Below are 24,610 nucleotides of genomic sequence, written 5' to 3' on the forward strand. Positions count from 1 at the left end.
TGTGGAACAACATTGCCAAACAACATGTCTATATCGGCCAGATTCATAATACACGACCCTGCCGTCTGTGACAACTCTTTATAATAACCTGCTGGGTTCTTACGGGGATCAGGTAAGGACTGCTTAAGCGCTAACACCTCAGAGCGCTTCCATGGAACATGCACCCAAACACGCTGGAAATGCGCTGCCACAGCGGGATTACCACCGACAGCTGCAACCGCTTCCTTCCATACCGGGGGAACTTCTCTCATGGGGTATTGTCGCGCTTTTGCCTTTTTCCCCACAAGGACATCTTGTTCAAACAATGATTGTTGGCAATCGTCATTCCTAAGTGACAATACAACCGCAACTGCTTTATCTACTTCGCGGTCCACAATTATACCAGTTCCAAAATCGAACCTCACTCTACACAACTCCTGCGGGTTCGGATTTTTACCACTATCCTCCAATTCTTCACAGAGAATTTCGCACATTTTCTCGAACACATATCTCTGTTTAGGGGCATCCCATTGATGGAAAGTGTTGACAACTGACTCCACATCATAAAGTGAAGGAAAAACGATCCATCTACGCGCCATGTGATCTATTACCTTTTTCTCATCGGGGTTAGGCAATTGGCTGCGCAACTGCTTCCGCTGTACACCAGGAGTTGCACCAGATGACCCAAAGAGAGGAGACATTAATGTAGTAACCACATTAGCTAAGCGCTGTCGCGCTGAAGGAGAAGCTGAGGCGAGAACAGGGGGAAAAACAGAGGGAAGAAAAGAGGATGTAGAGACAGGTACTGGAGTGGTGGAAGGAAGAGTGTTAGGGGAGGCAGTTACTGGATTAGGCAAAGTCGCAGGAAGTGCGGGGGCAGTTGGAAGCACAACTGGCGGCGCTTGAGAGGGCTGCGCTACAGGAATAGGAACTGGCTGCAAAGCAACTGGCGGTTGCGGCAAGGCTTGCAGTATATGCACTGGAGGCGGCATATTTACAAGCTGGGGAGGCGCCGTGGCAGTTTGAGCATACGGGGGTGGCGAACTCAACAAATGTGACATCAAGGGATCTTTCTCCTTTTCTTCTGACTCATCCTGCTTAGAATGTGGCAAAGCTGGGTAACATTTGTCAATCCCTAACTTACGCTGCCTGTGCAATTGCTCATTCATTTGCTCCTCTTCATTGTCTTTAAATTGCACAGCTGCTTGCATTACTGACATACCTCTCTCTCTTTTATTCTTTTTCGCTAACTTAATTTCCTTCTGTTTGGCTTCTTTTCGCCATAAGCGGAAAGAGTCAAACATCGCCGGCCGGGCTTTCTTCTTAAACAATTTAATTTCCAGATTATCTAAAATATCGGTATCAAAACTACCATTTTGGGGCCATTTTAAAACACCATCTTTCCTGGTGTAGTGGATCCACACTTCGTTATATGCAATGGGGCCTACGCCATGTTTCACATAGAGCTCATAAGTTGGAGTTCCAACCGGAGGAACCGGACATGATTCCTCTAGCTGGAAATCTTTTCCACAACCCAAACAGAATAATCTACCAAATAGTCCAGAACCAGGCATCTTCGCTCACTAGTCTAGATCCAAACGTCAAAGGATTTATCGATTACGATAGCCTCGTGAATACACGAGTCCTCTGGTTTTGGCGTTTGCAAACTCCAAAGTACCAATTCAAATGATCCCGAAGGATACCAAAACAAATGGGAGACGCTCCACTTATACTTAACTGAATATTGCTGATCGATGGCGTCACCAGAAGACTCTCTCGATTGTTTCGCTCTCTCAAAACTCGTCAAGGGTCCAAAACAGGTCGATTAATCAGGGCAGCAGTCCTTCGTAGCCGTCGGGACGCGGAGAACCTCGCAGAAAAGACTTTCGGACCACGTCGACATGCAGGGGTCGATGAAGTGGCGGCCTCCCTCCGGAATTTCCACACGAAGCTCCTCACGAACCTCTGGCTTGGACTGGTACCGCTGAAATCGCCCCGAGTTGGGCGCCAAACTGAAGTACTGGGTATTTTAGACCCAGCGGTGCAGGGGCACACACCCTATGACTTCTGGGTTTCACCCTGTTCCGGACCTACAGAAACACAGAGTCTTCTGGGTGAAGTCAAAGAATCGTTTATTGGCTGCAGACCAATGACAGGTATCCTAGAAGTACAACAGCGTGTATGTTCTCAGGAGACTGCTGAAAATCATAGGAACGGACTTCTCCTTAAGTACAAAATATCATGCTCCAGGCACACATTCCTTGGTTTACGATATGGCCATATAAAGGTATACATTACAAACGAAAAAGCAGAGTCATGATGACCATCCCACATTCCAATTCGGCCAGCCCACAATGATTTACACAGTAAGGTTCAGATCCCACGTTTGATGTAAAGAGACCCCCCAATAAACATGAGCATCTCCTGTTTTGGGAAACAAGTCATAAAGCAGGAACAAGCAGGTGTGGAAGAGATTAGCCGGAGGATTGTATAGAATGAAAGGGTTTTATGACGGGTCAAGCCCTGATGCTAATCACAGGTGAACGGAGGAAGGGGAGCTCGTGAGACCGGTTTGACCCAGGGCAGCAGAGCCAGCTGCTTAGGTCACAGAGAAGTCAGAGGGAAAGCCCATGTACTGTAAGGCCCGTATTTACTCCATTATAGCCTATGTGAGGGCAATGACAAGATGGCCACTGCTTCCAAAATGGAACCCGCGTAGTGGAGCAGAATAACGTGTACACAGTGCATTCATAGCTAGAACGGTATATAAAGCACTCGTACATGCCGCATTTACCATTTGCGGTTCGCTAATACCAAGAGCAGACAGGGGTAGGGCCCTGTCCCCTACGCGGTCCCGAATATTAAAGTACGACAGTTGTCCTTTCATTTGATCATTCAAGAGATTATAGACTGGTAAAACAAGCTGCTTTACATTCCTTCAAGACTTAGCCTGAAGGCTGCTCTCCATAGCTACCACTAGGATAGCTTTCAATAAAGGTTGTCTTTAACCTATCACCATAAGGGGTTGTTTGGACTGATACAAGGTGCCCACTAGAACTAGTGGACAGCATATATCAGGCCACCTTCTCACACTCACTACACTGTGAAGAGATGAGAGAGTGTGACCCGTGACCCCAGTCTTCACACACATGGAATGTCCAAGGAAAGGAGAGTGAAACTACATACAAAGCCATGCCTCATGGCCAGATGAACTTAAATGAGGAAAGGAGTCAAAAAGGACAAAGGTCTCCCGCATTGTACCAATGTTGTGTAATGAAACATCCAACCTGTGAACCCCGCTTGAACATCCCTTGACATCTGACTGGCGTCTCTTGGTCAGGGGTCGAATTGTGAAGGGTCAGTGGTGTAGGTAGACAATCAGAGGTGACCATTGCCTGCAAATCAGACATATGTGTAATCCCTAGCACACCCAGCACACGTACTGGTGTGGTGTGCAGTGTGCCTAGCTGCCACTGGCTGTAAATGTCCCCACACATGTCCTGAGTCAGTGCTTCTCCCGACCAAACGCCATCAAAAATCCTGCCCACCAGCATTCATGACATGTGATTACCACACCTTGCAATCCTCATTGGCTCACGTGACATTCCCTGTTGACTGATGTACTCACATACTTGCATGCCTGATTGTCTCTACAATGCGTGCATGATGTAAAGCACTGTCACACCCTACACACATTCAAATCCAAAATACACCTGAGCACACCCAGTTGTTGTATCTATGATCCATAGGTATATTTAAAACCTGAGCACAGTATCATTTGATAAGCTACTCAAATGACCATTTAAACAATAGAACAAAATCTTCAATCAGGTCCTTTTGCAGAATTTTAATTGTCAAGAAACATGCAGAACAACAGCAGCCGACGCATGTTTCACCCCCCCCCCCCCCCCCGGCTTTTTCAAGGTTTAAGTTTCAACGATATGTGTGCTGTTCTGTATTGCATTATTTGTAGTACACCGATCTCTTATTTGATTGCTTCCCGATATAGCGGACGAAAAGGAATCAGTCCTATACGATGTCAGCTCATTGAGACGAAGCACGTCCTTTTTGGTAGGCTTCCCATGGAGGACGCCGAGTTGCCGTTTCACGTACACGAGACAGTATTACAGGAATCAGAGGACGTATCAAGGTCCGAAATACTTGAAAAGGGGAGGTCTTTCCGTAACTGTGGGACTGATTCCTTTTCGTCCGCTATATCGGGAAGCAATCAAATAAGAGATCGGTGTACTACAAATAATGCAATCAAGAACAGCACACATATCGTTGAAACTTAAGCCTTGAAAAAGCCCGGGGGCGAAACGTGCGTCGGCTGCTGTTGTTCTGCATGTTTCTTGACAATTAAAATTCTGCAAAAGGACCTGATTGAAGATTTTGTTCTATTGTTTAAAAGGACATTTGAGTAACTTATCAAATGATACTGTGCTCAGGTTTTAAATATACCTATGGATCATAGATACAACAACTGGGCGTACTCAGGTGTATTTTGGATTTGAATGTTGCTCTAGGACTCTCAGTTCTAGCGCTATTTTACCCTGAGGGGTGGGTATTGTTCACACCAATGGAGCACCCTTAAAAGAAAAACAAAAATGAAATAGAATGGTGCCGAATAGACTGTTTTGAATGGATGTGCAGGTCCTAAAGCAAATACCCATAAAGCTTCCGATTGAACACCCTACACACATATCAGCAGCACCATACAACAAATAAAATGCACAAGAGCGAGCGGCCATGGAGAGATGAGGGGCGCTGGACGAGGGTGGCAGAGAGGAAATCCGAGGAGGAGGGCCTGAGTGAGAGCATGAGAAGTGTTACTTGCCTGAAACTACCACCTCAGGAAACCTCATCCTCCCAACAGGAGGACCTCGAATGGAAAAACACACGTCTTGAGAGTGACAACATCTAGTAACAGAAATTGGAAGGAAATAATGCATCTCCCTGGCCCTTGTAAAACTAAGGAGAGACAAAGGGGGCCCCTGAAGCAGGTCTGGCGAGAGACATAAGTGACAACTCGGGCACGCAGTGGCCCACCCAAATGCATTGTTGCACCACACAAATGAAGATTCCTTGAGCCAGCCCTGTCTGGGAGGCATCCCGAATGTTGATGGCAGCCATTAATGGCACACACATCGGCCTCGTACCACCACAGACAAGTGAACCCATCTATAGGAACCGCAAACACTACCACCCCATCAACGTGCAAGTGGTATGACAGGTAGAGGAGAACATCACTCATGTGTGTGCAGAGTATCCAGGGTCGGCACATGACTAAAACATCTGGCGGACCAGCAAGATCACCCCCGCACCCAACCCACACATGCTCAGTAATGATGAGGCCTTGACCAGCGTCTGCAGCTCATCGTCAACTACTTCCGTTGAGTGTGATGCAACAATGAGCGACTATGACTGTGTCTGTGTGCCTTGCAGTTGTCTCACAGACTTTGACAAATGTCCCTGAGATTCCTTCCACATACCGAACTATGCGGCGGATTAGAAAACACCTGCATGCAGGGACTGAGCACCCCGAAGCACCACAACGCACAGGACACCATTGCCATACTGCCTCACTTGCTCCCTTACTCACTCTGAGACATCTAAGCGCATGTACCCAAGCAGACAAGTTGAAGCCAAAAAACGTTTCCAAATGTGAAGTTTTTACTACAGTGTCAAAGCATGCAAAATACGTGCCACAACAGGTTGAAAAAGCATGAGTACTTAACCGGTAACCACAGTGACATATCCATTTAACATGAAGCAAGATGTCGCATCAACAACCCCTCTGGACGTCGAACCACGAGCATATCCCCCCACTCCTTGCAGGAAGGAGTTGTATGGGATGTCCCTGGTCTATGGCCTTTGTAAGCAGAACCTGTTACCCAGCCAATACAAGGTGACATTACACCACATTGGCTGAGTCGCACTCACTCATCACTGGATGGATGACCCCCCCAAGTGTGGGGCATCTGGCCCAAATTCCCATGTCAATCAAAGTGGATCCGTGTCCTCTAGCAGCTGTGAGACCTTGTTGATTAGGGGTGCCATGACCTGGACAGACCAGAATGACAAGGGACAGGGTTCTACGAGCACGGAGAGAATGTTCAGACAGTACTCCTGGACTGCGCAGTGAACAAGCTCTGCAGACACCTCTCATGTGACAGACATGTACTAAGGTACTTGCAGAGCACAAGTCCTAAAACAGGAAGTGGGGGGACTGACCAAGTAAACCAAAATGCTAATGAGCTCACAACACCACGACGTAGCGGTATGAAAGCAGTAAAATAGTGCGACTAACATGATTTGTGCAAATACTGGGACAGACTAACCCATCTGACAGTCTTACAGTGTCTGCCTTGACATACAGGGACAGAACAAAGGCAAAAGCATGCCTCACTTAAGTACCTGTGTAGAGATGGCAAGCTGTGTGCATATGTACCCCTCTGTGACATCTACATTCAAATGTAAGGTTCAAGGCGGACCAGAGTCAGCATGTACAAACAAAAAGAGGCCGGATGGCCCATTTACTTAGGCCCGGCTGGAGGTGAAAAAAGGCACACTCGCTGCATGCACGTTGCTGCTGGGAATGGACAGCAGACAACGTGCAGGTGCAGCTGAACATTTCCCGGTATCTGGACGGTACACCGGGACAAATCAAGCATATTCCTGTGGGGACCAACGTCCTGGTAGGGAGGGTGGCGTCCGTCAAACTCGTGCACAGAGGGGGGCGTTGTGTACCTGCGTGTACCCCCGACTCGTGCCCTGGGTAATTGCAAATCAACAATGCCATGTCCTCTTCGTGCGCTACAGCTGCATAATGGAAGCCAGGCTCATGCCAGATGACAATGTCCATGACGGTCAGATGAAAGCCTCCACTCGCCCTGGTCTGTGGTACCAGGCGCAATAGACAGCAAAGCACAGCACAGTCCGAGCCAATGCAGACAGGTCTAAAGTCAGAAAGCTGGTTGCCAATTCTTGTCAGGTGGCGTGAAGAAAGGGAAACGATGATTGAATTAGTCACCAACAGTTCCTGTTGCTGTAAAGTAGTTACGAATCCAAGAAGGCACAGGCAGCTTCGAAGGCAATCAGTTCCGAGAGACGATCCAGTTCATCTTCAGCGAAGAGGACCATCATCCAATAAAGCAGTATGAAGGAAAAGATGTGCTCCTCACACCACGAGGTTGCAAGAAGCATCCCATCGCAACCTGGGAGAGGTTCGATGTGGGCATGGCACAGGAGCCATTGCGCAAACGCACAGGCGCAGCTGTCAGCCTGCCTGACACATTGGAAGGCATCCCATAAACGTGTCTTAACAAAGCAGACTTGCACGTGGACCAACAAAGGAGTCACCCACAGCTCATGATCCAGGTCAGCAAGGGATGTGTTTCATAGGCAGACATCCATGGCCCACTGATACAGACATCTTCTGCAGGAAAAGACAGGTTGCAAGCAGGTGAAGTAGGCATAGCGGAATGTTAGCCTGTACCTGATGCCCAGCACAGTCAGTGGGACACATCCAAAGAGAAGCTGCATGTGGGCACGGTACAGTTGCAACAGACCGGGCTAGGCCTGGCCCAATGTACGGTCAGACATGGCGTGAGAGCAATCTCAGACCCAGCACTCAGCTGTACAGCCAAAGTAATGGTCAGAAAGCACAAAATGCAGTGTGCAAATTGTAGGACTGACACCCGGTGGTACTTCCGGAAAGGCATGGATGGAAGGGACAAGGCCAGAGCCCACAAGTCTGATAAAAAGTATTCAATGGCCTTCAGTATCAGATGCTGTCAATACTCTGTGTGTCAGTTCACCGCAAAAATAGTGGGCGAGCCGTGTTCAGCACTGACTGGATCGCACAAGACGGTCAAGACACCTGGTATCCGAAGGTCTTTGGGCTGGTGTGGGAGCGACTACTTGTCTACAGAGAGGCTCATTGTGCCTGCACACCCACTGAAGCATGCTTTCACTGTGGGAATGTGAGCCCACGATTGACTATCCACAATCACTTATGGGGGAGGTAGCAGTACATTGTCACAGAAACGACACGTTGTGCAACGGTTACCATATGCGTAACTCCTGGCCTGTGCACGTAGTAGGGGCCATGTTGGTCCTCCTCACCTGAACAGACCAGGGACTCTGCATCCGAGGCTTCACCTTTCTGGCGGGGGGCTGGCTGGGCTCGTCTATGGCACGGTCGCCTGCTGTTGCTATCGAGTCACCTTTTGGAGTTAGGTCACTTTTGTCAGCATGTTCTGCACACAGCACAACTTAGCTGTTCATGTTTACCACATTTTAATTGAGGTGACATGACTTTTGCCTTGGCTTTACTAGGCATTCATGTCAGAATGTGATCAGTCGCACATGGTTTTGATGTACATACAGGGCTTTCAGGGGGCCGGTTCTCACCGGTGCTGTGCACCGTCCCTATTTCTGAGTGGGTTTCTTTCATGCTCTGTTTTGTGCCCAGTCACAGGCGGTCCCTTCGTCCTGCTGGAATGCATAGCCAGCAGGCACATCGATGTGCGCATGGTCACACTCCTCACTTCTCACTAGTGGAGTACTTACTGCATGACGTCATGCCAGGTGAGTGCTTTGGGGAAATGAAGTCCTTTGTGGATTCATTTTGTCTCGGGAAATCACTCCTTTGGAGACTCATGAGCAGCAACATCCTTGTGGGGGTCATTTGGCTCCATGCTGTTAGTGAGTGAAGACAGAGGGCCATGTGGGAGTTGTGGTGTTGCGGTCAGGGCTCCACATTCCCCTCCCCAGTGAGATGGCTAGCTACCTGTTTGTAGGCACAGTCGACGGTGTTAGCTGCCACATGGCTGTGGGGTGGGGAGGGTGAGCCATGCTGTTCGGGAGGGAGGCCATGGTGCATGAGCTGCCACCTACCTGTGAGGTTAAGCTGATTAAGAAGATGCCGTCCTTGTGATCCATTCATATTGTAAGCATGCATTCCACATAAGTTTGATGTGGGCGGGAGATTGGGGCTCACTTGTTGTGCACAACAGCGTATTGTAGTGTGATGTGATAATTTTATTGGTACTTACCAGCCTCCAGTTCCCCCGATTCCTGTGAGACTCTCTGGATGCATTATGGCAGGCACCTTCTCCTCCCATTCGGAGAAGGTTGGGGGTGGAACGGGAGGGACGCCACCAGTACTCGGGGGCCGCCGCGTGGTTCCACTGGGCCAGATGCTTGTCCCGGCTCTTGGGGTCGCCCCACCGCTTCCTGATATCATGCACAGTGCGTAGGGTGGTCCCTACGGCATTGACTTTGCTGTGGATCCTTGCCCTCATCTGATTCTTGCGCACAAGTGGGGTGTGTTGGACCGGGTGCCCAGACAAATGTGGTTCTGCCTGATTGTCTCGTCTGGCATCACATTCAACTCTGAGTCAGTGATGTTGGGCATTTTCTTGGGGGGCATGGTACAAATGAATGAGGGGTGCAGGGTGCCAGGTAATGGTGGAGATATGTGCAGTGTGTGCGGTGTTGTGTGGGGATAGGGGGGTGTGATGTTGTGCAGTGTGAGTAAATGATGATCTGTCTCTCAGTCTTGGTTTGTGGTGTGCAAGGGCTACTGGCCAAGGTAGGGGTTGGTTTTCATCTGTGGTATGTGGGTGTGTCCACATGGGTGATGACCTCCAGATGTATCTTCCATGGTGCGCATGGCTTTCCCTACCAGGAGCTGGTTGGGGTGTGTAATTGTGACGTGTGTGTTGTGATTAAGGGTTGCAGGGAGTACAGGCATACTACGGCGTTATTGCGGGGTTTGTTCCGCCCGCCATTCATTTGGCCTGTGTGCGTGCGAGGCGGTCAGATGGCAGTGCTCGGTCTACCAGCTCTACGTTCTATAATAGTAATTGGCCATGCAGTCATGCCGCGGCAGGTGCGGTCTTTTCGAGCCGTTGTACAGCTATACCCGTCCGCCGTGTGCGGATTTGCAACTTTTCCGACCGTGGTGGATGGTGTTTTGTGATATTCGTCCGCCGCGGTCAGATTTTGCGTACATTGCATCGTAATTTGACCGACGGAAATGCCGCGGGTCATGCGGGGGGATTTTTCCCGATTTCATGGCGGTCGGAGGGCTTTTTAGTCCGTCATCGTAATGGGCCCCTAAGAAATGTGCATTAAACTCTGACTTGTGAATAGAGTATCTCAGTTGCTTATGCATATTTTGTATCTGACTTAATATCCTTTACTAATTTCTTTACTAATTTTCAAAGGACCGACAGCATGTGGAAGAGGTGCTCATTTTAGTACATTGGCAAAACAGATTTGGTTGAATAGTATTTAACCACTTTGCACAGTGAACAAAAAGAGAAACACACACTTCACATATATCAAGTTGTTCTCTCCTTGTACCCAACATGGTGTTTGTATTAAATCGTCAAAATGGACTTTAAAGGCTGAGGTTTCTATTAGCATAAAAATTCTAAACTAAATAGAATATCGAGGTACATTAACATTGCCATTAAATAAGAACATTATTCTCATGTTTGTTTAAAGAATAAGAAATAGGTTGAAAATCTGATAAAATGTAGGATGGGGATGTGATCTACTAGTTAAGCTTTTCAGTTTGAAACAAACAGAACTAGTTTCTATTCCTGGCTTCCAACTTTACTAATTGTGTGATCCTGCACAAATCCTGTGGTCTCCCATTATTACTTTATTTATTTGCTGAAAATAAGTGTGCTTAGAAATAGGATGAGTGCCAATATTGAGCATTATATGAAAGAATTAAAATGTTTGGTTCCTTAGATAGGTGCATATAGTTAGTTCTTTTTGGAGTCTTGATATATCAAGAGTGAAGAATAACCCTAGTCATAAATGCAACGTATTGTATCATGAACATTTGTTAGGGTCTGTAGTTGATGAAGTATCTAATATAAAAATGGATATAGATGCATAAAGGAAACAAGAAAAGAGCATCCCAGGCACGCTTGCACTAAACCAGCCCTCAAATATATAAGAAAGGCACACAGTGATAAATCACCTACACTAGAGTTGTCCTTGGTTATGGCAGGAATTACAATGCAATCCAGTGGGACATAGTCTAAAGGGAAAAGGTTGATGTAATACATTGTATTTTTCATGGAAAAACAATGAAAAATCACACGTCATTTTTTTTGACCATTGGTTACCTGAAACCCCAATTCAAGGGAATATCTTCATTGAGTAGAACATCATTCAAGCTTCCCTTTGGACAATATTCGGTTACAATGCAAACAATGGGCACTTCAGTGCATCCACCAATGAATTTACATAGGTTTGGATGGTCTAGTTCCCTGTGGAAAAGAACATGAAAGAGATGTTTACAAGTCCTATTTGGTCAATTCAGTTTTCAAGATCAATAATCATCACGGAGGCAGACAAGATCAAACAGATGGGAACATATGGTACTATGTATGACTTGCAATATTCTTTACTGCTCAGGATATATATTATAATTTGAATAAATATTGTTTTAAGCATGTCCAATTTTACAACTTTGTATTTCAGAGTGCTGTGCGGTCATGAAGCACAATGCACTTTGAGTAATGTATAATTTCTTATTATCTGACATAGACATATATATATGTACTTTCCTTTACTGTATTGTACTTTCCTATTATAAGGTTGCTTGCCATGCTGTTTTAAATTGTACTCATCTCATTTTTTAAATCTTGTGTTTTCATTCTTGGAATGTGACTGGAGTACGTCCACCATCCTGGTGTCACCGGGACCGTCTGCCATACATGCAGTGGTCCCACACACCGGATCAGGATGCGACCGCCACCTTGGAGGTCGGATCCTGCATCTTAACATTGCAGTGGTTGCTGCTGACAGCAGCATCCGCCGCAATACGAAAATGCCATGTTGTGCATTTCACAGCACTACGTGGCAGGCACCACATGGTGCCTGCCACGTAGGACTGTGAAATGTAGGGGGGTACCATGGGTACCCCACAAGTGCACCCTGGCCTCCCCCAACACAAGGGGGTCCCGCAACGGGCACCCAAACCGAATCTCCACCAGCGAACCGCCATGGAAAGGCTGTATCCAGCCTTCACTGTAATTTTGCGGACTGTGCCTGCTAGGCACCGCCGCCATTTTACCAGTGAAGACCGCTCTGCCAGGTAATTCAAAGGATTGCCTGTGGCAGTTCCGTGGCGGATGGTCCTTGCAACCGCCATGGTAGTGGTGTGATTCCCCCGCCATCCTAATTTGGCGGGGGGAAACTTGCAGTCGGTGGATGGAAGAACCGCCACTACATGGCTGGCAGTGGCGGTCCTTCCGCCATCGTAATCGACCCCAAAATTATTTAAAATTGAATTGAAATTGACTTGCAACCATTTTCACCACTCAGAAAACATTTTATCAATTGAATAAATATTGTTTCAAAGTGTGTCCCACTTTACAACTTTGTATTTCAGAACCTCATTTTGTCTTCTGTGCCCAATGTACTGATGTATCAATTGCTTCCAAAATAATCAGAGTTTTGTAAATTATATTTTGATGAATGGGAACTACTGAGGCATATCTTGCCCACTATCCTAGCTGTTAAAGGTATTCATATTTTTGCTTTCTAATATTCATGTTTTTAAGGAGGAGTGCATAGGGGCCGCTAGACTAGTAAATTACAAAGCAATGTACAAAATGGCAAACTGTATCATCATGATACTTTAAGCTGAATGTAGTTATTAGAAGGACAGACTTCTCGACTGGGACATGTAGGGTAGTGCTCCACCAGTGCTGAAGGAGGATTGAAAAGGACAGGTGTGACTGATGCCACTATAGCATTAGAAATGCAGCAGAGCAGTTTAAAGACAAAAAACCAGCAAGCAATTTTTGCAGTCATTCTCTCGTGCCCAGTGTAAGTCGCAGCAGCAGTGGTGAGGGCAGGCAGGCATGCGCTGCAAAAAGCAACATTTATACCAGGGCTCAGGGTTTGAAATCAGTTCACACTCAGCAAAGGTTTTAAACGGAACTTCCAGGTCTGCCCCCTTCTCTCAGTAGCTGACTCTTCAGACAGTCAGCTAATGAGAAGAGGTGGTCTGATCCGGAGGTACAGAACACAGAGAAACCCTTACAGTCAGCACACATCCTACCTTCACTGCTGACTGCCATCACTGACTCAGCTGTCCATGGTGTCTCTGCAACTAACCTGTCAATCATAGACATCAGCTAATGGTCCTGGTACACTCTACACAGGTGTGAGGTATCCGCCCTGCTTAAAAGGCAGAGAGCTGCTCTACATCTGTTGTGCCATGGGGAAGCCTATGCCCATGTGCCTTAATTTATTTAAAAAATAACCCCATGTTTCGTGGGGTATATAGAGCATTGCCAAAGGAAATGAGATAATATTTTTAAGCATTTCCAGAGCTGGAGCTTTCGCCTTTTGTCTCGGAAATGGGAATACCTTGTGGTTGGTGTTATGGCTGGGTTCTGTGGCTTGACGAGTGTAAAAAATGGCTTTAACGCTTGCTTAATGTTCTTTTTGACTATAAATACTTTATTTAAATGTTTTCTGAGAGACATTGCAATGGTCCCTTGAGTAAACTAATAGGCCTCCCATTTAGGTATTTATAGTGACTGACATTACAAAAAACCTAGAAATTCCCTGAAAAAAAGAAATGTAAAAACACCTTAGAAATTCACTGAAAAATCCAAAAGGTAAAGGAACATTATAGTAAAGTGAAAATGTCAGTTAAAATATACCACTTTAAACTAACAATACTACTGAAATTCACCAGTTATAGTTCATCTCAAGTAACTATAACTCAAGCTCTAATGTAACTTTAACTCGTGCCCTTGCCATGCACTTCTAATTAACCCGCATATCACACCACTTATGAAATGATCTATGACATCATTGATAGCATGATTGCAACATCTGAAATAACATAATTGATGCCAAGACTGTGCATGGCAGGGGCGTAAGTTATAGTTACTTGGCGGAATGAGTTTTAGTTGCATGAGGTAACTATAACCGGAACATTTCAGTGGTTTTCTTAATTTAAAACAATATGTTTTAATTGACCTTTACAAGGGGCACTTTATAAAGCTGGTGTATTCTAGTTCATGACTTTTTCAATCTGCTGAACCAGCTTGTTCAGAACACAAAATGCTGTTCCTGCTCTAGGTGTCAGGGTCTGACTCCATCGCGCCTGCCATACGTTCTGTTAGGGAGGGAAATACCGCCTTAACTACAAGTCCCAGAAGGCTTTTAGAGGGAGGGGCTTCCTGGTACATTAGGCGACTTTGCACGTCAGACAGCGTGTGTAATTCTGGCTGTGGAAGACCGTGTTCACTATGCTGCTGCATGGTTCGGATTCTCCGTTCTGGAACACGGAGAGGTTGTAGCGGATTGGAGTGAACATACGGCTGCCTTCTGGTTCACGCAGGGAGAGCCGTTGTTGTTTATGTGTCGGCTCGCGGTAGGAAATTGAACCAGGGTCTGCAGATTCTTGGCGGCTGGCTGTGAGGGAAACGTTCTCGTTGTGAGAGGCGTTTCTGATTTTTGGAGCAGCTCCATCTACGGCAAAGAGGAGGATCCAGCAGCTGCTCGTGTCCAGGTGCTACTCGGGCTTGAGTGGCCTCTTGTATGGAATGACTTTGGGCAAGAAATACACACCAGCGAGAAGCTGCCCATGAAGGTACTTCCAATCTGCTGGCGCGCGCTTGCAAGCCTAATGCTATGTGCCTTGGCATACGGGGTTTGAATCTTAAGACACCTGTGTGTTTTTTAGTTTTAGTTTAGCCAAGGAGGTTCTTGGTTTTTCTACTGACTTTTGTTTAAGAGTCTGGATTTCTTCATTGACTCTCTGATGGCTGCATTTATTTTGCTCTCTGCCTAAAGATTTCCTGGCACTTTGCTATTATACTTACCTCAATGGAGCAAGGATTCTGGAGATTGCATTTCTGCTCATCAGAACTAAATACTAGTGAAGTCACACTTCCCTTATTTTCTTTACTCATGTTTTTTGTGGAATTTTTGATGGGAATGCGACAGAAAGTGTATATTTTCCTCCAGTTTGAGAGCTGTATCACTACTGGGTAGAGAGAAAAGAGAGAGGAACACCGCGGCAGGTGGAACTTGTTTTTGCAGGCACCAATCACATTAGTGAGACCCTATGAGAGTAGTCGGAGAGGTAGACCTGTACTTATCTCTGTGTATTCTGTTTGCAGACATCCCATTCCCCCGCTGTCCCTCCCCTAATTCCTTTCCCTCACTTGATCGCCTCAATACTCTGTGCATTGTGGGTCAGAGTTGGGAATGTCAAGAGGAGGACCCCTTTGAGCATTGCCCGGAGTCCAAGGATTTCCTGTGGACGTTATAGAATTACGCACCCACGATATTCACTCCTCTCAGTTCAGGCGATTCACAAAGATGGCATCCTTGGACAAAGTATTGCAGGCACTAGTTGCAGTTCAGCAGGAATTAGCAGCATCTAGAGCTGAAACAGATGCCCTTAGAGAAATGGTTGATAGACAATCTAGGAACCTGTTGGATGCATCCACATCACAGATCCAGGTACATGTACCTCCGCCCATACCTTTAGCTAGTCCAGAGAGATATTCGGGGGATCCCCTGAAGATTAAGACCTTTTTAACACAGATCATTTTGAATTTTTCAGGCAAGCCAGCTTCCTTCCCCAACAATCACTCAAGGGTGGCGTTTGCCATATCATATTTACTGGGGCCGCTGCCAATTGGGCGGTGCCACTGGTAAAGTACGACGATCCATTGCTATTGGATTGGAACGCTTTTCGCAGAGAATTTGAACGGGTTTTTGACCGACTTGCTACCACGTTCAGTGCTGATAGGGAGCTGTTGGAGTTAAAGCAGGGAAAACAGGATTTGATTACCTATTTAACATCCTTCAATCGGTTGGTAGTGGAAACCGCTTGGCAGGAGGAGAAGCGTATGTCGCTCTACTATCAGGGACTGCGGGAGGAAATGAAGGATGTGTTAGCCCAGATCGACTCCCAACCCACTAATTGTACAGGCTTAATGAATCTTACCTTACGTCTGAATCACAGGCTGGCAGAAAGGGGAGGGGAGCGCAGGAGAGGGAAGAGGTCTTGTGCTCGCCTTGAGAGAGGGAACAGACCGCCGAATGCTTCCAGTGACAGGGACCTGAAGCCATGGATGTGGGAGCCATTAGAGCACCTATGTCTAGAGCAGAGAGAGAGAGCTGTTGAGTTCAGGGCATATGCATGAACTGTGGGAAGAAGGGTCATTTCGTACGCCAATGCCCTCATAAGCCCAAAGAGCAGGGTTCTTTCTGTTCTAACAAAAACGTGGCGATCACTACGGTTCAGGTAAGCAGTACTGGAGCCACACCTGAGGTGGGATTAGAGGTAGATGCTCATCAGAGACAGGAACTGAAGTTGCGTTCTCTAGCGGTCACAGAATTAAAAGACACAGAGTCACACATTGTGCTTTCTATGATACTTACAGCAGGTCACAAAGTACACCAAGTGTGGGTGATGAACAATTCAGGAGCCACAGGGAATTTTATTGATTGTGGGTTAGTACAACGTTTAGAACTACAGCGCATTCCTCAAGATATCCCTGAAAAGGTGTTGACCGTGGATGGAAAGCCAATTAAATCAGGTCCCATCACCGAACAGACAGAGAAAGTGGGTTTGATTCTGAAGGGGGAACAACAAGACCACGTAGAAGATATAATATTGAACATCATCGAAGCACTGCAGTTTGAGGTAATACTGGGAATGCCGTGCTTATGGAAACACAACCCCGGTTTGATTGGAAAAAGAAAACAGTGTTTTTTCAGTCAGAAGAGTTTAGACTGAATTGTTTGCAGACACCTGGTTCTCATCTTCTGGCTCTTACACAGATGTTCCATGTAGCTACTGCTGTGGAACAGGAGATGGTGCTTCCCTCAGTATATGCGTCTTACAGGGAGGTTTTTAGTGAAGAGAAGGCGGAAAAACTACACCCACACCGGACCTTTGACTGTAAGATAGATTTGATTGCTGGAGCTACCATCCCCTCTTGTAGAGTCTATGCCTTGTCTGAGCCAGAGACGAAGCACCTAAGAGAGTACTTAGACCATTACGTAGACATAGGCTTCATTAGGCCTTCCCGCTCACCAGCAGCTTCGCCTCTTTTCTTCATTTCTGAAACTGATGGAGATTTGAGGATGTGTATTGATTATCGCATGCTCAAAAAGAACACGGTAAGGAATCGATACCCTCTTCCACTCATCTCAGTGTTATTGGATCAGGTGAGGGAAACAACTGTCTACACCAGACTAGATCTTAGAGGGGCTTATCACCTGGTTCAAATCCGTGAGGGAGAAGAGTGAAAGACGGATTTTAAAACACGTTATGGGTTGTTTAAGTACTTAGTCATGCCCTTCGGACTTTGTAACGCCCCGACACCCTTTCAATTTTTTTTTAACAATGTGCTCAAGGACTTTGTAGACAGATTTGTGGTTGTTTATATAGACAACATCCTGATTTATTCCAACAATCAGGACATACATGTGAAACATGTTACTCAGGTACTTGAGAAGCTTCAGGAACATAGTTTGTTTTTTCTGTAAGCTGAGCAAATGTGTGTTTCATGTGGTGGAGGTGGAATTTTTGGGGGTTATATTCAACCCTTCAGGATTGAGCATGGCTGAGAGGAAGGAGGAAGCGGTTCAAGATTGGCCTGTTCCGAAGAATGTGGAAGATGTGCAATGCTGCTTAGGTTTTGCCAACTATTACCGTAGATTTATCTCTCATTTTTCCAATCTGATCTCTCCAATTACACGCTTGCTAAGAAAGGGAATGCCATTCCTATGGAGCACTGAGGCCATGGAAGCCTTTACATATTTGAAAAAGGCTTTCACCACAGCCCCATATACTGACACATCCACAAACAGAGGTCCTGTTTACCGTTGAGGGTTATGCCTCCGATGTGACTGTGGGGGCGGTGTTGTCCCAACGTAACAAACATACAGGACAGCTGCATCTGGTTGCCTTTTTGTCCAGAAAATTGAACGCAACTGAGCTCAACCATACTGTCACAGAATTGTTGCCCATGAAGAAGGCATTCCAGGAGTGGAGGAAGTATCTGTGGGGGGCTCATTATCCAGTTCCTGTAAACACAGACCACCGAAATCTCCAATACATGAAAACGGCTAGACAACTCACGCAAAGACAGATGCGCTGCATGTTATTCTTTGCAGAATATGATTTTGTCATTACCTTTCGTCCTGAGTCAGAAAACAGAAACGTGGACTCGTTATCACGTCAGGATGAGGTAGTCGGACCCCGAAAAGGTATCACAGAAGCAATTGTTAGTCCCAGTAAGGTGTTATGTACTATAACGTTAGAACATTTTCTGGAGGACATTGCAAAACATCGATCCCTGGCTTGGTGGCAAAAATTGCTGATCAGGATGTTCATTGTACGGTCAAACATGGGTTGCCATTGTATAAGAACAAACTGTATTTGCCAGCACAGGCACTTAATCTAAAAGCATTCAATTGGTGTCCTTGCAGGCCATCCAGGGTGCACTAAAACACTACACCTGGTAAAACGAAAATTCTTGTGGGAAGGATTGGCTCAGCATGTAACACAATGGGTGGCGCAGTGTGAGATATGTGCCCGTAACAAAAGTGAGCCGGTCAAGAACAAAGGAAAATTGATGCCTATGCCCACACCATCGCAGCCATGGCAAACCATTAGCATGGATTTCATTCTTGGCCTACCTTGGGATCAGGGATACAATGCTATTCTGGTCGTGGTAGACAGTTTGACTAAGATGGGTCATATCATTCCATGTAAAAATGTACCCACAGCAGGACAAACCGCCCAGCTGCTAATGTCCCACGTGGTTGGGTTGCATGGGCTCCCAAGGGTCATTATGTCTGACAGAGAACCACAATTCATTGCAAGGTTCTGGCATATGTGGTGTAAGGCCCTGCAAGTAGAAGTAGCTCTGTCTACCAGTTTCCACCCACAAACCGATGGGCAGACAGAGAGGTTAAATCAGACACTCAAGAAATACCTCCGTTGCTATTCCAGGGAAGCAGCCGACTCATGGGTATCATTACTGTGGTTGGTCGAATTGTCATACATGGCACTGCTCTATCAAAGAAACGCCCTTCAGAGCTAACAATGGATTTCATGCTAAAGTGTTACTGCGGACAATCCCTAGTGATGTGGTTAATCAACCTACGTTGAGGCTGCACCTCAAGAGGCTACAAATTAGGCACAAGAAGGTCCAGGCCAATCTGAAGCTGGCCAAACAGTCATATAAGAAATGGGAAGACAGGCACAGGCAAGAGGGGCCAAGCTATCAGCCAGGTGATCGCGTATGGTTGTCCACAAAGAACATCAGTTTCAGAGTTCACAATATATTCCATCCCAAATTCATCGGCCCATATACTGTGCTGCGCAGAATCAACCCAATCCCCTATAAGCTCAAACTACCTGTTTCGCTCCGGATCCATTTCGTATTCCATGTTAGCTTGCTAAAACCAGCGGTGGGTGCCCGATGTAGAGCTGTTTCTCCTGTGCTCCAGGACGGTCAATTTGAATATGAGGTGCGTCTGGTGTTGGATTCCCGGTACCGAAGAGAGCGGCTGTGGTACCTCATCTCCTGGAAGAGGTACCCCTCAGAGGATGATTCCTGGGTAATGTCCACGCTCCTCAAGCGGTTTGCTGCTTTCACTCCTGCTACTCTGGCAAGTCTGGTCCTAGGAGGCGCATGGGGAAGGGTATACTGTCAGGGTCTGACTCCATTGCGCCTGCCATATGTTCTGTTAGTGAGAGAAATACCGCCTGAACTACAAGTCCCAGAAGGCTTATAGAGGGAGGGGCTTCCTGGTACATTAGGCAACTTTGCACATCAGACAGCGGGCGTAATTCTGGCTGTGGAAGACCGTGTTCAATATGCTGCTGCATGGTTCAGGTTCTCCGTTCTGGAACACGGAGAGGTTGTAGCGGATTGGAGTGAGCATACGGCTGCCTGCTGGTTCGCACAAGTAGAGCCCTTGTTGTTTACGTGCCGGCTCACGGTTGGAAATCAAACCGGAGACTGCAGATTTTCTGCGGCTGACACTGAGGGAAGCGCTCTCATTGTGAGGGGCGTTTCTGATTTTTTGAGCCGTTCCGTCTACGGCAAAGAGGAGGATCCAGCAGCTGCTGGTGTCCAGGTGCTGCTCGGGATCGAGTGGCCTCTTGCATGGAATGACTTTGGGCAAGAAAAGACACACCGACGAGAAGCGGCCCATGAAGGTACTTTTATTCTGTTTGCGGGTGCTTGCAAGCCTAATGCTATGTGTCTTGGCATACGGGGTTTGAATCTTAAGGCACCTGTGTGTTTTTTAGTTTTAGTTTAACCAAGGAGGCTATTGGTTGTTCTACTGACTTTTGTTTAAGAGTCTGGACTTCTTCATTGACTCTTTGATGGCTGCATTTGTATTGCTCTAAGCCTAAAGATTTTCTGGCGCTTTGCTATTATACTTACTTCAATAGAGCAAGGATTCTGGATATTGCATTGCATTTCTGCTCCTCAGAACTAAATACTAGTGAAGTGACACTTCCCTTATTTTCTTTACTCATGTTTTTTTGTGGAATATTTGATGGGAATGCGACAGAAAGGGTATATTTTCCTCCAGTTTGCGAGCTGTATCACTACTGGGTAGAGAGAAAAGAGAGAGGAACACCGTGGCAGGCGGAACTTGTACACAACACAATTGATAAATATATTGCAATTCAACATAGCATTAGATAATAAATAGTGAGTTAAAAAACAAAGGGAGTACAGATCAAAAACGAATTTCATAGCAGCAATTAATGAGCTGAGGTAGAAAAAAAGATAAACTAATCTCATTTGAACGAGGGAAACCCACGATATAAATAGAGATGACAAATGTGATATGTTATGATATTGAAAAGATAGTATTATAAAACCCAGGTATACGGAGTAAATATAAATACCATCATAAAAACATGTGAAGTTCATACACCAGTCGAATTGATGGTAAACAAGAACAGAGAATGAAAAAGTAAACAGAAAGAAAAAAGAAAGACGGAACAAGTAAAGGAGAGAAGAGAAAGAAGAAAGAAAAAGAAAACAGAAAGAGGTGGGAACATCTGCTTTGATTGTAAAAAAAAAAAATCTAAAGAGTAGAGTCAAAAGGAGTTTGAGCTATTAATCCCTGAGAGGACAAATTTATATAAGTATCCAGTGAACGCCATACATTACTAGAAATAGCAGGGGAATAATGATTCTCTTCAACAAAAGTGTGAGCACTACGAAGATAAGAAACCCATGCCCACCAAGTATAATAGGATAGAAGATGAAAAGATTTCCATTCTGTTAAGATAACTTTAACAGCAATGGGTATAAGTAAGTCCAGTAGCTGCATATCCGTATGGTCCAGGGGTAAAGGGGAAGTTGAAGCCCAAGGACCCAATAAGATCAAAGGCAAAGAAAGCTCCAACAATATATTAAGGATGAGTGATAAATGTTTCTGTATTAAATCCCAATAGGAATGTAATAAAGTGTATTCAAAAAACATATGTTGATGAGTGCCTGGTTGCAAATTACAGTTTCAACAAAGATCACTATCCCTTAGTTTCAATGTAAGTATACAAGCAGGGGTCCAATGAAGGAAATTTAAAGTAAAACATTTAGATTGAATAAGAGAAGGGGCAATTTTATTATGTAGGGATAACTTTCCAATGATTTGCCAGGTCTCTTGTGAGATATGTTTAAAAACGTCAGGTTCAAAATAATGAGACCATTTATCATAAGTAATTGTGGACTGTGCGAGAAGTGGAGCATAGAGAAATTTGTATATTCGTGAAGCAGTATGGCCTGAACAATACCACATAGAAAGAAGTGAAATAGTAGTCGTATCTATGGAAAAGGATACTTTAGAAAAAGCAACTTTCAACTTCAAAACTGACTGCACTCCCCTAACACCGAATTTGTGCTGTTTACACGTATTTGCAAAAACTCACCCCGTTTAAACATGTTATTTTTTTTGGGTGCATCCGATCACAATAGGCCCCTCCCACCTTGATGGAGGATGCCGTGGTCTGGTATCCATATTCACACCTGATTTTTTTATCTTTACTTGTTTATCCAATGTATATGGACACATCCATGCATGCAATATGGCGGCCAAATTTACCAACAACCTCTTTTTGGGTGTAGACTATACATTAGTTGGGCATGCACATTTACTCAGGTGTGCCGCATTCTCTTTCCTGCGCTGGAACCATTAAATTGAACCCGACATTGGAGTTTAGCTTAGATGCTCTAATCATGTGACGAGCGGTGGTGTGACAAGGACTTAGTGGTCGTCGACACTGCTGAGTACAATTGGCGGGGATTAGGGGTGATGTTATTCTGAAAAAACTCTCTTTCGCTTTTCCACCTTGGAGAGTTGGGGCTTTGCTCACGACGTTTAAGTTTTTGTCAATCTTTGATTAGATTCCAATTCCTAAGACTGTCACTGCATACATGATTTTGTACGTGGGGCGGAGGTTTGCCGTGTAACATGGAGTTCTTCCCCGTCATATAGTACAATCTAACTTTCCTCTTTTTAATAAGACGGGCAAGAGTCAACCTTTCTTGATATCTTTGGCTGCCCAATATTTGTTTCTAACGTCTGGGGGCTCTGTTCTTCAATAGGACTACCTCCCACACCAGCTCTAACAATCCCTCTTTCTAAATTTCTATAGGTGTTTACGTTGGGGTTGATGGACCCCACATCCCATCTTTTAAAAATATTTTGGAACTTCTTGGAGTAAACACATTTATCGTTTCCACTTCTTTTTCTGTCCGCGCATATGACATCACTCATTCAGCTGATTGCTTTCTATGTAGTAAGTATTTGGATTAGCTAGCTATCACCTTTGTCATTAGGTTGTTTGAGCTTATTATTATTATTCAAAATAACTATTTGCATTCTTTTGGGGTTTTTTGCTTTAGGATATGACTCAGACGATGAACCAGGAATACAGGTTGATCTGTAACTTGGATAAGTGAACCTATATAGACTGCAGCAATTATATCTTTGGGATTTTTGGTGGTTACTATTTTCGTGTAGTTAACGGAATGGTTGTGAATCTTGTGCATACAATTTTATTGCTATCTTTACATACGGTCTGGCAGAATAAAGATTTACTATAGTTATCCTACCAATTATCAGTGGTGTGTGTGACTTTTTAGTGACTTAGTGCCATTCTGTGCGCTTGTACGTTTGATATCGGTCTTTTTCGTTTCTGATTTTTTCTATTTGATTTTTTCTATTTGACGTTCTCTACCCTATTCTTCCAATCTAGTTTCTATCTAGTTTTTACTTGGCTTTGTCTACCTTTTTTTATTGTTTTTATTCTTTCCTGTATCTTGCCACATGTCCCCAGTATGTATAAACCAAAGGAGGACTACACCAGTCATCGGATACATTTGGATATCCCTGTTGTTGTCTAACCAATTGAATAGTGTCTCTCAATGTTACATGTGTTTTTTTTTAAATACACAACCGTATTGTTTGTGTATCAGGACTTAACTTGCCTTTTTGTGTTTGGTCAATGGTCCTAAATCCATAACAATTGTGTCGTAATGTCATTTTGTTATTTTATGGATTACAATGAGGCAGTTGCAAAGCACATGCCTCAAAATTGTCTTGCTTTTTGCAGCCCTGAAGAAGTCCCATGTTTAGAACAAAACACGTTGGCTGTTTTGGCTGTTTTTATGCTGTACATACTGGTTACATACAAGCACCAACAAAATAAAAGAAGAATTATATGCACTTTTTGAAAAATCACTTTGGACTGTTTGGTTATTTATTAATGAAATGATTGAATCAGCATATGGTGCACCTTTGTATTTTAATTCAATATGTGTAGCCCTGTAGTTGGACTGCACCTTGGAAGCAGGTACCCCATTTGGTGCACAAGTCAGATACATGAGTTTCTTATAACAGCTAGGGGATAAAAGGCTAGGTGTGGCATACATTTGGGGTCCGGGTCTCATGTCCTTTGTACAGGTTCATTTGTTTACTTGAGATATGTCAACAAACACCGCTATAGTTTCAGCTAAAAGCACCACATGCCTTGAACATTCTAGTGACAAGTAACCGTTTACCACTGTCTAAGGTGGTAAAATAGGACTGCTCCAGGTGTTCAACCAGCCCTAAACTGTGTCTACTACCTGTGCCCACTTTATGTCCCACAGCCACATAAGTTACAACATGTACCAGAGTTTTAGCCTAGAATGCATAGACCCAATATTCACCTGCAGCTCAAAAGCTAAATGTGAAAGCAGATACTACAGTGTAAGAATACATTAATCAACTTTATTTACCTTACTTGTTTTACTTCTTTTCTTATAGATTTGGAGAGAGTGAATGTTTTCTTCTTGATCTTCTTAATAGCTACAATTCGACCATCACTAAAACAACAAGAAAAAAACATGTAAGAGGGACATGCCATTTTACTTATGCTGGACATTTCACGTAATGTCTGACATACTCAATGTTCTTACTCTGAAGTAGCTATATTAGTGTCACAGCACGTCTTACAACCACCTAGGTAGGTGCCTAATAGTGACATGTCCTGATATAAATCATCTGGAAAGCAGCGGTGAAGACCTTTCCT

At 45.0% G+C, this 24,610-nt stretch overlaps 1 protein-coding gene across 1 annotated transcript in view; it reads right to left on the reverse strand.

Moving 5' to 3' along the window:
* The window catches only part of LOC146866242 (atrial natriuretic peptide receptor 2-like), a 398,280-nt gene extending 387,010 nt beyond the window's left edge, over positions 1 to 11,270 (reverse strand). The window contains exon 1 of the mRNA XM_085640809.1: positions 11,133 to 11,270. The gene's annotated coding sequence lies outside the window, so the exon portion shown is untranslated. The remainder of the gene's footprint in view (positions 1 to 11,132) is intronic.
* Positions 11,271 to 24,610: the final 13,340 nt, after the last annotated feature.

Source organism: Triturus cristatus, chromosome 2_1, assembly GCF_964204655.1.
Source record: "Triturus cristatus chromosome 2_1, aTriCri1.1, whole genome shotgun sequence".
NCBI lineage: Eukaryota > Metazoa > Chordata > Amphibia > Caudata > Salamandridae > Triturus > Triturus cristatus.